Source organism: Mastacembelus armatus, chromosome 1 (assembly GCF_900324485.2).
Source record: "Mastacembelus armatus chromosome 1, fMasArm1.2, whole genome shotgun sequence".
Classification (NCBI taxonomy): Eukaryota; Metazoa; Chordata; class Actinopteri; order Synbranchiformes; family Mastacembelidae; genus Mastacembelus; species Mastacembelus armatus.
The window spans coordinates 24982507-24994991 of record NC_046633.1 but is presented as its reverse complement, the minus strand read 5'-3'; the positions used below and the strand labels follow the sequence as shown (position 1 = coordinate 24994991).

At 40.2% G+C, this 12485-nt stretch overlaps 1 long non-coding RNA gene across 4 annotated transcripts; it reads right to left on the bottom strand.

The window, feature by feature from the left end:
- Positions 1 to 997: 997 nt before the first annotated feature.
- LOC113127760 (uncharacterized) lies at positions 998 to 11647 on the bottom strand. 4 transcript variants are annotated; one of them, XR_003295467.2, is made up of 4 exons: positions 10370 to 11647; positions 4609 to 5208; positions 2356 to 3897; positions 998 to 1988 (listed from the first exon to the last, which is right to left on the bottom strand). It is a non-coding gene; the product is annotated as an uncharacterized LOC113127760 (long non-coding RNA). The 4 variants fall into 4 exon arrangements; XR_003295469.1 differs by lacking the exon at positions 10370 to 11647 and having other exon boundaries at positions 4609 to 4863; positions 5035 to 6357; XR_003295466.1 differs by lacking the exon at positions 10370 to 11647 and having other exon boundaries at positions 4609 to 6357.
- Between the last annotated feature and the right edge of the window lie 838 nt (positions 11648 to 12485).

Here is a 12485-nt window from a genome sequence, read left to right as displayed (position 1 = left end):
TTTTAAATCCTGTGACAATGATGGAAGAAATGATCATATTCTTAAGAACATGCTGTGCAATAAAATGGCTCCTATTGGTGTTAAATTTAATATTACTTGATTCATAACATGAATGCATTAATGATTATTACTGTTGTAGTTACCTAGAAATGGTAGGGTAGTTTTATCTGCAGTAATGCAGCCTTAATGCAGAGAGGATGCATAAAGTAAAATCAAAAACACAAACAGCAAATGCACCACTTGACTAAATCTATTAATTTACTTTCAAACAGTGAAATCAGAAACAATATAACTGCTGTCCATCATTATGCCATTACATGACAAATATCTACAAAGAGAAATAGAAGTTTTTAACATTGCAAATGAGGAAAAACACACTGACCTGCAGTTTGATGCCGTTGTTGACACACTGAGTGAGCAGTCAGGTTATATAGTGCGAGACAGGGAACACAGCAGTAGGAAGTGGTGGGCACAGAAGTGCCATTCTCTCCATTCCTCAACACTGAAGCTTCACTGTTTCACTCCCACTCTGTTCTCTTATTTTGCTTGGTGCATGGGGCACTATCTGTGAAGTCTGACTGTGCAGTGCAGATGAGTATTGCAAGAAGTACTGTAAAAGCACCAATACCACTATGTAGATATACTCCTGCAATCAGGAGTTTAAGTACAGGTTTTATTTGCAAAATATAAGACTGAAAGTAGAAGTAAAAGGAGTAGGAGCAGAAATTCCTGTGTCTGATAAATGATTCTGTCCAACATTACGGGGTTGCTGAAATTGTTGCATAAAACATTTTAATGTTGTAGCTGACTGTGGTGGAATCTGGTGGAGCAGAAGTATGAAGTAAAATGAGATGCTCCACTACAAGTACTTCAAACTTGTGTACAATACTTGTGTAAATATAGTTACTTTCCACCACTGGTGCAGATACTGTACACTACATAAGCCTTGAATAATATTAATTACTAATTTCATGATAACACACAGAGCTAATGCAGAGAAGTGAAGACTAAACAGTTTTATTTTTGTATGAATAAAAGAAGCATATGATCATCAAAAAGGGTTGGTACACATCCACAATTTCCTCACCAGGTAAAAACAATGAAAACAGGAAATATACACTTTGAGCATTACCAAATACATATTTTTTGTAATCTAGGTCCATCTAGGATTATACTGGCACCTTAAATGAGTCAGTTGTATTTATTCAGTACATATTATTACAAAGTCACTACTACACCATTTTGGCACAGTGGGACTAACAAACCATGCTTCTCAGCACCTACCATGCTGACATCACCAGAGAGAGGCTTCAAAACTATCCCTGCTGGCAACAAATTCATTGCACTTATTTGTTTTACTAATTAAATGCACAATATAAGTAAACTTCATGATACACTGTGTGTAAAGCGATTGTCAATTTACAAAACGTATGTAAAAGTTGGCACACATATAGGATGGCATGAAATTTACATCAGGTTTCAAACACGTTTCTAAAGGGGCGACATGTCCTCCAATTACCACACAGTCTCTTCCTGCATATATTCTTCTCCTCTTTGTGCATTTGGAATTAAAATTGATCAGATCTTCACCTTTCCCTGTTCTCTACAGTAAAAATCTACAGAGATCAAAGAAAAGGTGGAATGACAGGTCAGGGCTTGTATTATCAGACATCATCCCTCCATCTTTCTTCTCTCCCACCTGCTCTCTCCATCCTTAAGGTACTGGCTCCCATCCCACTGTTGTCCTAGCAGCGCCAGATGGTCTGCCGCCTCCCTTCTTGATCATATCAGGGCATTGCTATCATCATCTCTGCAGTTCACACTGGCCACCAGCGGGTGATGCCGGACTGTTTTGTTGCTCCATTTGTGGGCATCCTGCAGTCCTGGCTCCAGAAAGTACAGGCATGCTCCGAAGCCTGCCAGCACCAAAACTGACACGAGCAGGTAGAGGGGCACAAACCAGTCCAGGAACAGCCACGACATAACTGCTGTCAGAGCAAAGAGGTGGGATGGGTGGAGGAGAAAAGGACATACAATGGATGGGAGGACATGATGGATGAGGCGAAGAAAAGAAGGCGAGAGGAGAGATTTCAGGGAAGGGTCGATTAAAACTAATCCTTCCAGGGTGAGATATCATGCATGACAAACTGCAGCATCTCAGTGTCCCATAATTTGAAGTCATTCTTTAGAAAGTCTTTCTACCCCCTCTTTGCAAATATGCAACAATCACAGGAATCAATACATTATACCTTCAGTGACAGGCAGGCAGCGTATTGTCTATCAAATTTTTAATTTGCATACAGGTGATGCATTCTAAAAATAGTGCACAGTAGTAAATAAAGGCATCGTGCTTACTTGTAGATGCTGCTGAATCACTTGGTCTCTGTGTGTTTGAAGGTGTGTGATACAGAGCAGCTGCGAGTCCAATCAACCATTAGATTATTTCCAGCGCCGCAGCTTCTACAGTTGGATGTGAGATGGCAAAAATCACAGGTGCTCTTTGGGAGGCACAAAAGATAGGAGCTGGATGCGGTTCATCCTCCAGCTCCTGGCTCTGACGTTCAAAGGAGGGTGGGGGTTGCTATGACAACAACTGATGGCTGAGAGGATGGAGGGAGTGGGAGGGAAACTTATATAACTATAATAATTTTTTCTTTGGGTCGGGGGAGCGGGGTGATGTGTGTGTGTGTGGCGGGGGCAACAAGCCCTTCAGTTGTATCTGGATGCTTGCTGCCTTGCTGCGTAAAATCAATTCCACTCCATTTAACACTGAGACCATCACACGGTTTATGTGACATTGAGACAGAGAAGGGGGCATTTTTGTGAGAGCGGCTCCTCTTATCTGCTCTTGACTGACGGCAGCTGCAGTGTTTCATGGAATCACTCTCATAAGTTTTTTTCTGTCTCGCTGTTTTCAAGACAAAAGCTGAATACAGAGAGGATGGCCTACATAATGAAAAGTTGTTAGAGGATGTCATCTTTTTTAATAACTGGTGCTTTTAGCTCAAGTTGCACGAGCATCGGGGACATGAAAAGTAGCTGAGTTAAACAGATCAGCTCGGAATAAAGAGACGTGACACCTGAAAACAGAAAGAACATCACATTTGCTTTGAACAAAACAGGCTGTGGTTCAGTTTAGAGGTTTTGGGTGTATGGGTGAAGCTACTGTGAATCAGATTTGTCACCCAATGTTTTAGTTTTGACAGCAGACTGTCAGGGATTTCATCTAATAATCAAAATAATGATTTGTTTAGTTTTTCATGTGATCAAACTCATTTGTTTAGATTGGGTTATTCTGATGTTCCTTGTAGAAGAATGATCATAATTCCTATTTTATCACTGTTACAGTCTGAGAGTTATTTTCATTCTTGTCCCTGGTGCTTTCACAGTCCACTAACCTTTATCACGATGGAGACAAGCAGACAGTAAAAGATATTACAGACATCTACAAAGTCAGGACAGTCCTAAACGTACACAGAAATCATTGTGAAATTATTTCCACTCAACACAATGAAAACATATAACACCTATGAGAGGATTTTGCTACTTGTAAATGGAAAGATTATGAGTTTGTAGTCACTGGTGTAAATTAAAATCAGGATTAATGTCATTTTGGTAATAAAGAAGTGGATGTTTACATGTGTACACAGTTATTCCAAGCCAGTGAAGGAGACAGTGACCCACCAGGAAGGGAAAAAATGCACAGATTTATGGTTAATACTGCGCTGAGTGTACTCAGAAAGTGTGAAATTTCACACTGAAAGTGCGTATGTGTGTTTATGATTTGTGTGTCTGTCCACTAGGCTGGCAGCTGCTCTGTCAATACGTTAGTGTCCAGGAAGTTAGAAACAAGTGGAGTGACGACTTCAGGATTATTCAAATGGACATGATGATTGCCTGGTCCAGTCACCCCCGTGCGATGAGAGACAGAGAAATAAACATGAGTGAAAACACACCAAAGAAAAACATGATTATTTCAGGTGCTTCTTTCCTAAACTAAAAATTAAGTCTTGGCAAATGTTCAGTCAGTAAATGCTGTTTGACTGGTATGATCATAATTTCTACAGTAAATAATGAGTATTTCACACTGTTGTGTTTACTCTGTATATATTGTTCATTCTGCAGGTTTCGTTTGTTAGTTAGATTTATATGCACATTTGCTGGTTAGATGTTAAACTGCATTTTTGTTTGAGCTGTCTGGTAACTTCACATGAATGATTATTGGCTTTATGCTTAACTCTGTACCATCATTATATTATTGTCATAAACTCTGCTCAGCATCTATTTAAATGTTTCCCCAATGACTCAAGATTCTCACATTTTGTCATAATAGCCCTGAAGAAGTGGAGAGATATGTTTCTGAAAACGTTGCACCAAAGCCTGTGTTTGCTCTGAAACCTGCACTAAATCATTGCAATAGGACACAGTCAGTGTACTGTGTTGTAACATTATAATGCAAATATGTGTTTTATAATAATAACAAGGACAGACGCTCAAATCCTTGACTGCATCTCCAGACTCTGGTCCAAAGTGGTCTGCACTATGTTCTTCTGAAATCATAAAACTGTACAAACTGAATCATAAAACATCTATTGGAAAAAAACTCACAGGGATGTGGATGTGGAAGGTTTGGGAGGTTAAAAGTGTCTTTCAAAATGAAGTCTCAGGTCTCTGGAGAAAACAAATCCTGCTGGAGAGAGAAACACACTCAGTTCAGAGCAAATGGGACAAAACATAATGAGATTACCCTTTGCCTAGAAGGGGAGAGGAGATAAAGACAAATGTCCTTCAACTTGAACTAGACCTCGCTCTAAAAGGATGTGCACAGCCTGTTCAGACAGATTTGGGTTGGCAGCTAACAGCCTGAAAAATAAAAAAACAGTTACTAGAAGCTTGATAGTCTTATTTTATTTGGTTGTTTCCTCTTTCTGAGTGGTTAAAAAGTGCTGCACACATTTCTCATGATAGATTTTTTAAAAGAAGGAACAAAATTGATGTAACACTCATACTTTGTGAAAACTCTCAACATTTCACCTGGAGATTCAGGTGTTATGAGTAGCAATCACTTCAACCTTGAGCCACTAGATTTACGCAGGGATGAGTAGAGTCCTACAGGGGTCAAGTAAGCTCACATCCTTCTAGCTCCTTTGTTTTCTTCTTTCTTTCTTTCAAACTGAAGCATCTCTTCTACTGCAGCAATGTTAGCACCTGTGAAGGAGCGAAAGAATTGATAACTACCATATATTAGAAAGTCAAAGATTAAACTTTTGACTTTCTGCATTAAGGAATTAGTCTTTTAGTAATTTAGTCTATAAAAATACCAGGAAAAGTGACAAATGTCCAAGGAAATGTCTCCTAATTCCTTGATTTGTCTGACCAAGACTTCAAAACATTAAGTGAGGATGATTTCAAACCATATGAAATGCAAAAAAAATCATTTTAGAGTTTGGAGCTAGACAATGTTTGGTATTTTTATTTTACACTCTTTATAACAAACAATTAATCAGTATATCAAAAATAGGTGGTGAGTATTTTACTGTCAACTAATCAATGAAATCACTAAATGTCCCATCATTGTTTGAGTGAGCGTTCTATAGTCTCAGTGTAAATACACACCAGAGGCAAATTTAATCACATGTACGTTAACAAGGCTTTGTGGAAGCACATGCAAAAAAGCACAGTGCACTGTCAGTAGAAGTGAATCTGCTGCATCATTTATATTTTGCTTAGTCTGCACCCAAACTGTGGACTATGATGGAGAACTTTGTCCACTGCAGACCTACTGTCATGATGTGGATTCTTCAGTTCTGGTTTTGAACTTTTATTTTTGGTTAGTTTCCTGTTTTCTCCTGTGTGATCTTGGTTAGCTTTATGTTCATCAGTTAAGATTTTAAGATTAGTTTCAGCCGTGTTAATTAGTTCTCTGTTCTAAAGGTATTTATACCTCCTGGTTTCCTTTGTTCTTCATCAGAGCATTGGATTGTGTATAACGTATGTGTTTATGTTTGTCCGAGGAGAGCTTTTTAGTTTTTGTTTTATGCCTGGCCCGCCAAGTGGCGGAGATGTTTGTTCCCTGTGCCTGGTAAATCCAGGCAAAATAAAGGACTTGTCCTGCATTTGGGTCCTTTTCCTCTCATCCTTCACCACCACCACATCGTAACACCTACGGGACTTATCTAACAAATAAATGCCACATCTAAATACATCTCGCTCCACATCTAAATACATCTCGCTCTACTTCATTCAATTCAATTCAATTCAATTTTATTTGTATAGCGGCAAAACCACAATACAAATCATCTTAAGGCACTTTACAAAAACAAAAAAACCCAACAAATCCCTTATACAAGCACTTGGCGACAGTGGAGAGGAAAAACTCCCTATAACGGAAGAAAAAACCTCCAGCAGAACTCAGGCTCAGTTTGGGCGGCCATCTGCCTCAACCGGTTGGGGTGAGTGGATAGAGGAGAGAGAAAAGAACAGCAACAATAAACAAAAAAAAGACACTGCAGGTTGGTGGGGCCAGTATCAGCGATATACAGATCCAGGACCAGGGACACCTGCAGACGGTACAGAGAGAGAGAGAGAGAGAGAGAGAGAGAGGGAGGGAGAGAGCACAAACTAGGGGAGAGAGAGAGCACAAGGTTAGTAACATTCAATAGTGAAATATACATTTAAGGGGCAGGAGAGGAAGAGAGGGGAAGAGAAGGAAGGGGAGCTCAGTGCACCGATGGTCCTCGGGCAGGCTAGGCCTATAGCAGCATAACTAAGGGATGGTTCACGGTTACCTGAAGCCAGGACTCTGGCTGCAGCATTCTGGATTAACTGGAGGCTTTTCATGGAGATACTGGGACATCCAGATAGTAATGCGTTACAGTAATCTAGCCTTGAGGTAACAAATGCATGGACTAGTTTTTCTGTGTCATTTTGAGACAGGATGTTCCTAATTTTGGCAATGTTGTGCAGGTGAAAGAATGCAGTTCTAGAGTATAATGTTTAATGTGTGAGTTAAAGGACATGTCCTGGTCAAACATAACTCCAAGGTTTTTCACAGTAGTGCTGGAGGCCAGGGCTATGCCATCTAAAGTAGCTATAATTTTAGAAAAGTTATTTCTGAGGTTTTTAGGCCCAAATACAATAACTTCTGTTTTCTCCGAATTTAAAAGTAGAAAGTTACTGGTCATCCAGGCCTTTATGTCAGTTAGACAGGCTTGAAGTCTGGTTAACTGGTTTGTGTTAACAGGTTTCATAGGTAGATACAGCTGAGTGTCATCTGCATAGCAGTGGTGATTAATAGAGGGCTTCCTAATAACATTGCCTAAAGGAAGCATGTACAGGGTGAACAGAATCGGTCCTAGCACAGAGCCTTGTGGAACTCCATAACTGACTTTTGTGCGTGTGGAATAGTTGTTCATGGACATGAACAAATTGGAATCTGTCCAATAAATAGGACTGGAACCATTTTAATGCTGTTCCTCTGATACCAATCACATGCTCCAGTCTCTGTAATAAGATGTTGTGGTCAATAGTGTCGAATGCAGCACTAAGGTCTAGGAGGAAAAGTATAGAAACAAGTCCATTATCTGAGGCTAAGAGAACATCGTTGGTGAATTTTAACAGTGCTGTTTCTGTACTATGATGTGCTCTAAATCCTGGTTGAAAATCTTCAAATAGTTCATTCCTGTGTAAGTGGTCTGATAGCTGCTTAGCAATAGCTTTATCCAGAATTTTAGAAATAAATGTTAGGTTGGATATTGGTCTATAATTAGCCAAGACTCCTGGACCAAGCCTAGACTTTTTGAGTAAAGGTTTGATTACTGCAGTCTTAAAGGCCTGTGGTACGTAGCCTGATACTAGAGATAAATTTACCAAGTCTAATAAAGATGAGTTCATTAATGGCAGGGTGTCTTTAAGGAGTCTAGTCGGGATGGGGTCTAAGAGACACATTGATGATTTAGATGAAGCAACTACTGATGTGAATTCAGAGAGATCTATGGGAGAGAAGCAGTCTAAACATAAATGAGGTCTTACAGATGATTCAAGAACCACTGTAGTATAAGATTCATTCATTGTAGGTATAGGAAGCATCTGCTGAATTTTATCCCTATATTTTATAATAGTTGTGATTTTATTTGTAAAGAAACTCATAAAGTCATCACTGCTGAGAGTTAAGGGAACACTGGGCTCAACAGAACTGTGACTTCTTGTCAGCTTGGCTACAGTGCTGAAAAGAAACCTGGGATTGTTTTTATTTTCCTCTATTAGTAATGAATAGGATGCAGTTCTGGCTTTACGGAGAGATTTTTTATATGTTAGTAGACTGTTTTTCCAGGCTAGAAAAAATTCCTCTAAATTTGTGGAACGCCACTTCCTTTCCAGCCTTCGTGATGCCTGCTTTAAGGTACGAATACGTAAATTATACCATGGGGCTAATCTCCTCTGATTCACTAATGTCTTTTTCAGAGGGGCCACAGTATCAAGCATTTCACGCAGTGAGGCTACAGCACTGTCAACAATATGATCAATTTGGTAGGGAGTGGAGTGTTTTTCTGTTCAATAAGAGGAGTGGTCTTAATTTTTATTAGGTTTTTATGAATAACTCCTCTTCTGTTAACTTCTGATTTATTTGATTTATATGTTCAAGGGGCAGACACAATCTCTTAGCAATTACATCCTATTTATCTTGTTAAATATTGTTTATGCACACATTGTTGCAAAGAGTTATGCAGACCTGACACACTAAAGAAAGAAGGTTTAAAGCACTGTCTCCACAGTGTGAAGAGACACACAAGGTATTGAAAAGAGCGTAGGATCCTGCAGAAGGAACGCACCGCTTACACTCACACTAATATTGCATACTAATATACCTATGTAGATGTGGTTATGAATTGCAGGTTATGAATGTGTTGTGACTCGGTAATTAGACACTGAAAGCTGAAGGCAGAGAAGAGACTGTACCTCGACACTGCTGCGTGATGAATAACTCCAAATAAGGGAATGACAGATAAGACTGAAGCTTCTAACTTCCTAGTTCTCACAACAGGGTGCTGGCCCCCAGGGATTGGAGGAGACAAGTGCCAAGAGGCCAGGACTGAGCCTGAGCACCAACGAAGGGGAGTCAAGTCTAAACCGCGACCTCCCTCACCTGTAGTTAAGCAATAAGATGCGATTCTTGGCTAAAATATAATGTCATGTTTTCTTTTGTTTTGCATCTCTTTCTTGCGAGGCTGGTGGCAGCTAACTGCTTGCAGACTGTGATTTTCTGACCAGGAAGGGGTCCTTGTACAAGAGTTTGGAATTTCAATTAAAACTCGTGTGTGAACCAAAAGAACTTCTCCTCTGCTAATTTCCAATAAACAAACATGCTTAAACCTCCGATTGGCCTAATCGGGTGTCATTGCTGCCGACGTGAATAATAATTTTCCCATATTTACGATTAGCCTTAGCCAGCAGCTTCAGATTTGACTCGATGTCGCTCTGGCCCCAGGAAACATTTGACTATGGTCGCTGGTGTCTCTAGCTTCACGTTCCTGACTATGGAATCGCCAATTATCAGAGTCGGTTTCTCAGCGGGTGTGTCGCTGAGCGGGGAAAATCTATTAGAAACGTGAACAGGCAGGTGATGAGCCGTGGGCTTCTGCTTAGGAGTACGTTTTAGTCGGACCATCACCCAGGCTAATTCTCCGGGCTGCTCCGGAGCTGCCCTTGGACCGCTAACAGACCCTGAGCTCGGTGGCTCCACACCAGCTAACGGGGCTAGGCTAGCGGGCTTTTGTTCGAAGGTGAGGAGCCGCGCTTCCAAATCAGTGATCCTCGCCTCCAAGGCTAACAGAACCTTACACTTATTACAGGTATCATTATCACTAAAGGAGGCAGAGGAATAACTAAACATGTGGCACACCGAGCAAGAAAGAGAGAGACAGGGAGAGGCCAAGTTACTAGCTAGCTAAGCTAACTGGTAGGCTAACGAGCGCTAAGTCAGAAAATAGCAACAAATACCGGTCAAAACAGAAAGGTACTTGACTAGTACCGCAATAGGTGTGAATAGGATTTAGGTGTGTTAGACTATAGCTAGTCTGTTGCTAATCTGTAGACGAACTATACAGCACCACATGCTTGCAATAGGAAGTGATTCACCTACAAGGAAACAGATCCTTTAACGTTACCTTTCCCGATCCTTACTGCTGAACAACTGCCACAAAGCTACAAAGAGTCTTATTTGTCTTATTTCTCATAAAGTCAGTAATATTTGAATGAGAGTAACCGATAAAACAGCAAACTACTTGGTAAAATCACAGACCGTCAAGAAGTCTGTGTACATCCGCCACATATGCAGGAATAGAGTAGAAACATATACACCACCACATACCTGCTTGAAACCAGAATGCAACACGTAATGACGAATGATTTTAGTGGAAATTCAGCCTGACGAGACCAGAATTATGACCAAGCATCATGCACTGCAGAGGCAGGTTTTTCCTTTGAACATGTCAGAAGGTGACAGAACATGTCAAGAAAGCAAACTGTCCCAAAATGCTTTTGTTCTCTAAGTAGGACCTGTCAGGCAGTTTTCAACAGAGCAGTAAATCTTAAAGAGTGAAATTTTGGCACAGTGCACAGTGGGAAAAGCACCAGTACTCCTTTCTTTACAATAACTCATCTCCTAAATACAGTGCACTGCATTAGTCTATGGGCTTTTCTCAGCCCCTCACATGATTTAGGGTGAAGTTAGAGACAGTTTAATGTCCAGAATAGACTTCCACACTTCAAATCTTAAGCTGGGTTGTGGTCTATGTGACCTGGTTAATAAAGCAGGTTTCGCCCATTTACAGTATCTTAACATGTCTGCTTGGTGTTTACACATCACTCAAACTTTGACCTTTTCAGGTTACATGTCGCTTGAGGCAAACATTTCTGAAATAATTAAGTCATTTTTCAGTTGAAAATATTAATTAAATCATAACCTGATTAAATCTTTGTTCTCAGGGCTTCTCGTCTCTGGAAAAACACTGTAATTAATGTCCGTTTGTCATTTCACTGTACAAGCTTTCCTTATTTTCACATTTTGTTAGTTATCTTTTTAACTTTACTGTTTTATTGTCCTTAGTTGTGTGAATCAGGTCCTAAAGGTTTTCTAAAAAGTGCAAAAATAAATGAATTATTTTTGACATGATCCTTTTTACATTCTGCTGAGGTGGTCAAAGTTGGCAATAATTTAACCACACTCAGACATTGATCTTAAGACAAAATGACAAAAACAGACTAGTGAGCAACACTTCAATCGACTATATCTGAATATCCCACAACGCAATAGACACAAATTGTCTCTGACACTTGCACAGCCTCGTCTCTCCACTTCATTCTCCTTTGATTTTCTGCAGTTTACAGGGTGTGAAACATCTTGTTTTGCCTTCGAGCAACAGCTTCAAAAAGCTTTCACCACAAAGACACAGAGCAAACAGCTGATAGCTTGGATCTCTGCTTTACTGCAATGAAAGCACAGGTGTTCATGTAAACGAAACCGTAAACACTTTAAAACATCTCAAAAGCACATTTAGTTTCAGTGTCTCAACAAACTTCAAGGCCTGTGGTACGTAGTCTGATACTAGAGATAAATTTACTAAATCTAATAAAGATGAGTTCATTAATGGCAGGGTGTCTTTAAGCAGTCTAGTCGGGATGGGGTCTAAGACACATTGATGATTTAGATGAAGCAACTACTGATGTAAATTCAGAGAGATCTATGGGAGAGAAGCAGTCTAAACATAAATGAGGTCTTACAGATGATTCAAGAACCACTGTAGTATAAGATTCATTTATTGTAGGTATAGGAAGCATCTGCTGAATTTTATCCCTATATTTTATAATAGTTGTGATTATATTTGTAAAGAAACTCATTGTCACGGACCAGCCGGACTCTCCCCCCAATCCGGTTAGACTATCCAGTTCACCTGTGTTTTGATGATCAATTAGACTCACCTGTCCCTCGTCCCTCAGCTGCCTATAAAAACGCCCGCCACTAGTGAACAGACCTCCAATCTCGTTAGTGACTGCAGTGACTTGTTGCAACGCAGAACCTATCGCCGTTCAAAGGACTCCATCCTCGAAACCCTCTTTCTCCTGAGCCCCACACCACCTCCTAGCCGACTGACCTCCAGACCACCGGTGCTCTGATCTCCTGATTCCAGCATTCCTCCACGTTCCCTCGAGCTGTAAATAAAGACTCCTGATTCCTCCCTACTCCGTGTCTGCTTGAATTCATATAACACTCATAAAGTCATCACTGCTGAGAGCTAAGGGAACACTGGGCTCAACAGAGCTGTGACTTTTTGTCAGTGTTGAAAAGAAACCTGGGATTGTTCTTAATTTCCTCTATTAGTGATGAATAGTATGCAGTTCTGGCTTTACGGAGAGATTTTTTATATGTTAATAGACTGTTTTTCCAGGCTAGAAAAAACTCTAAATTTGTGGAACGCCACTTCCTT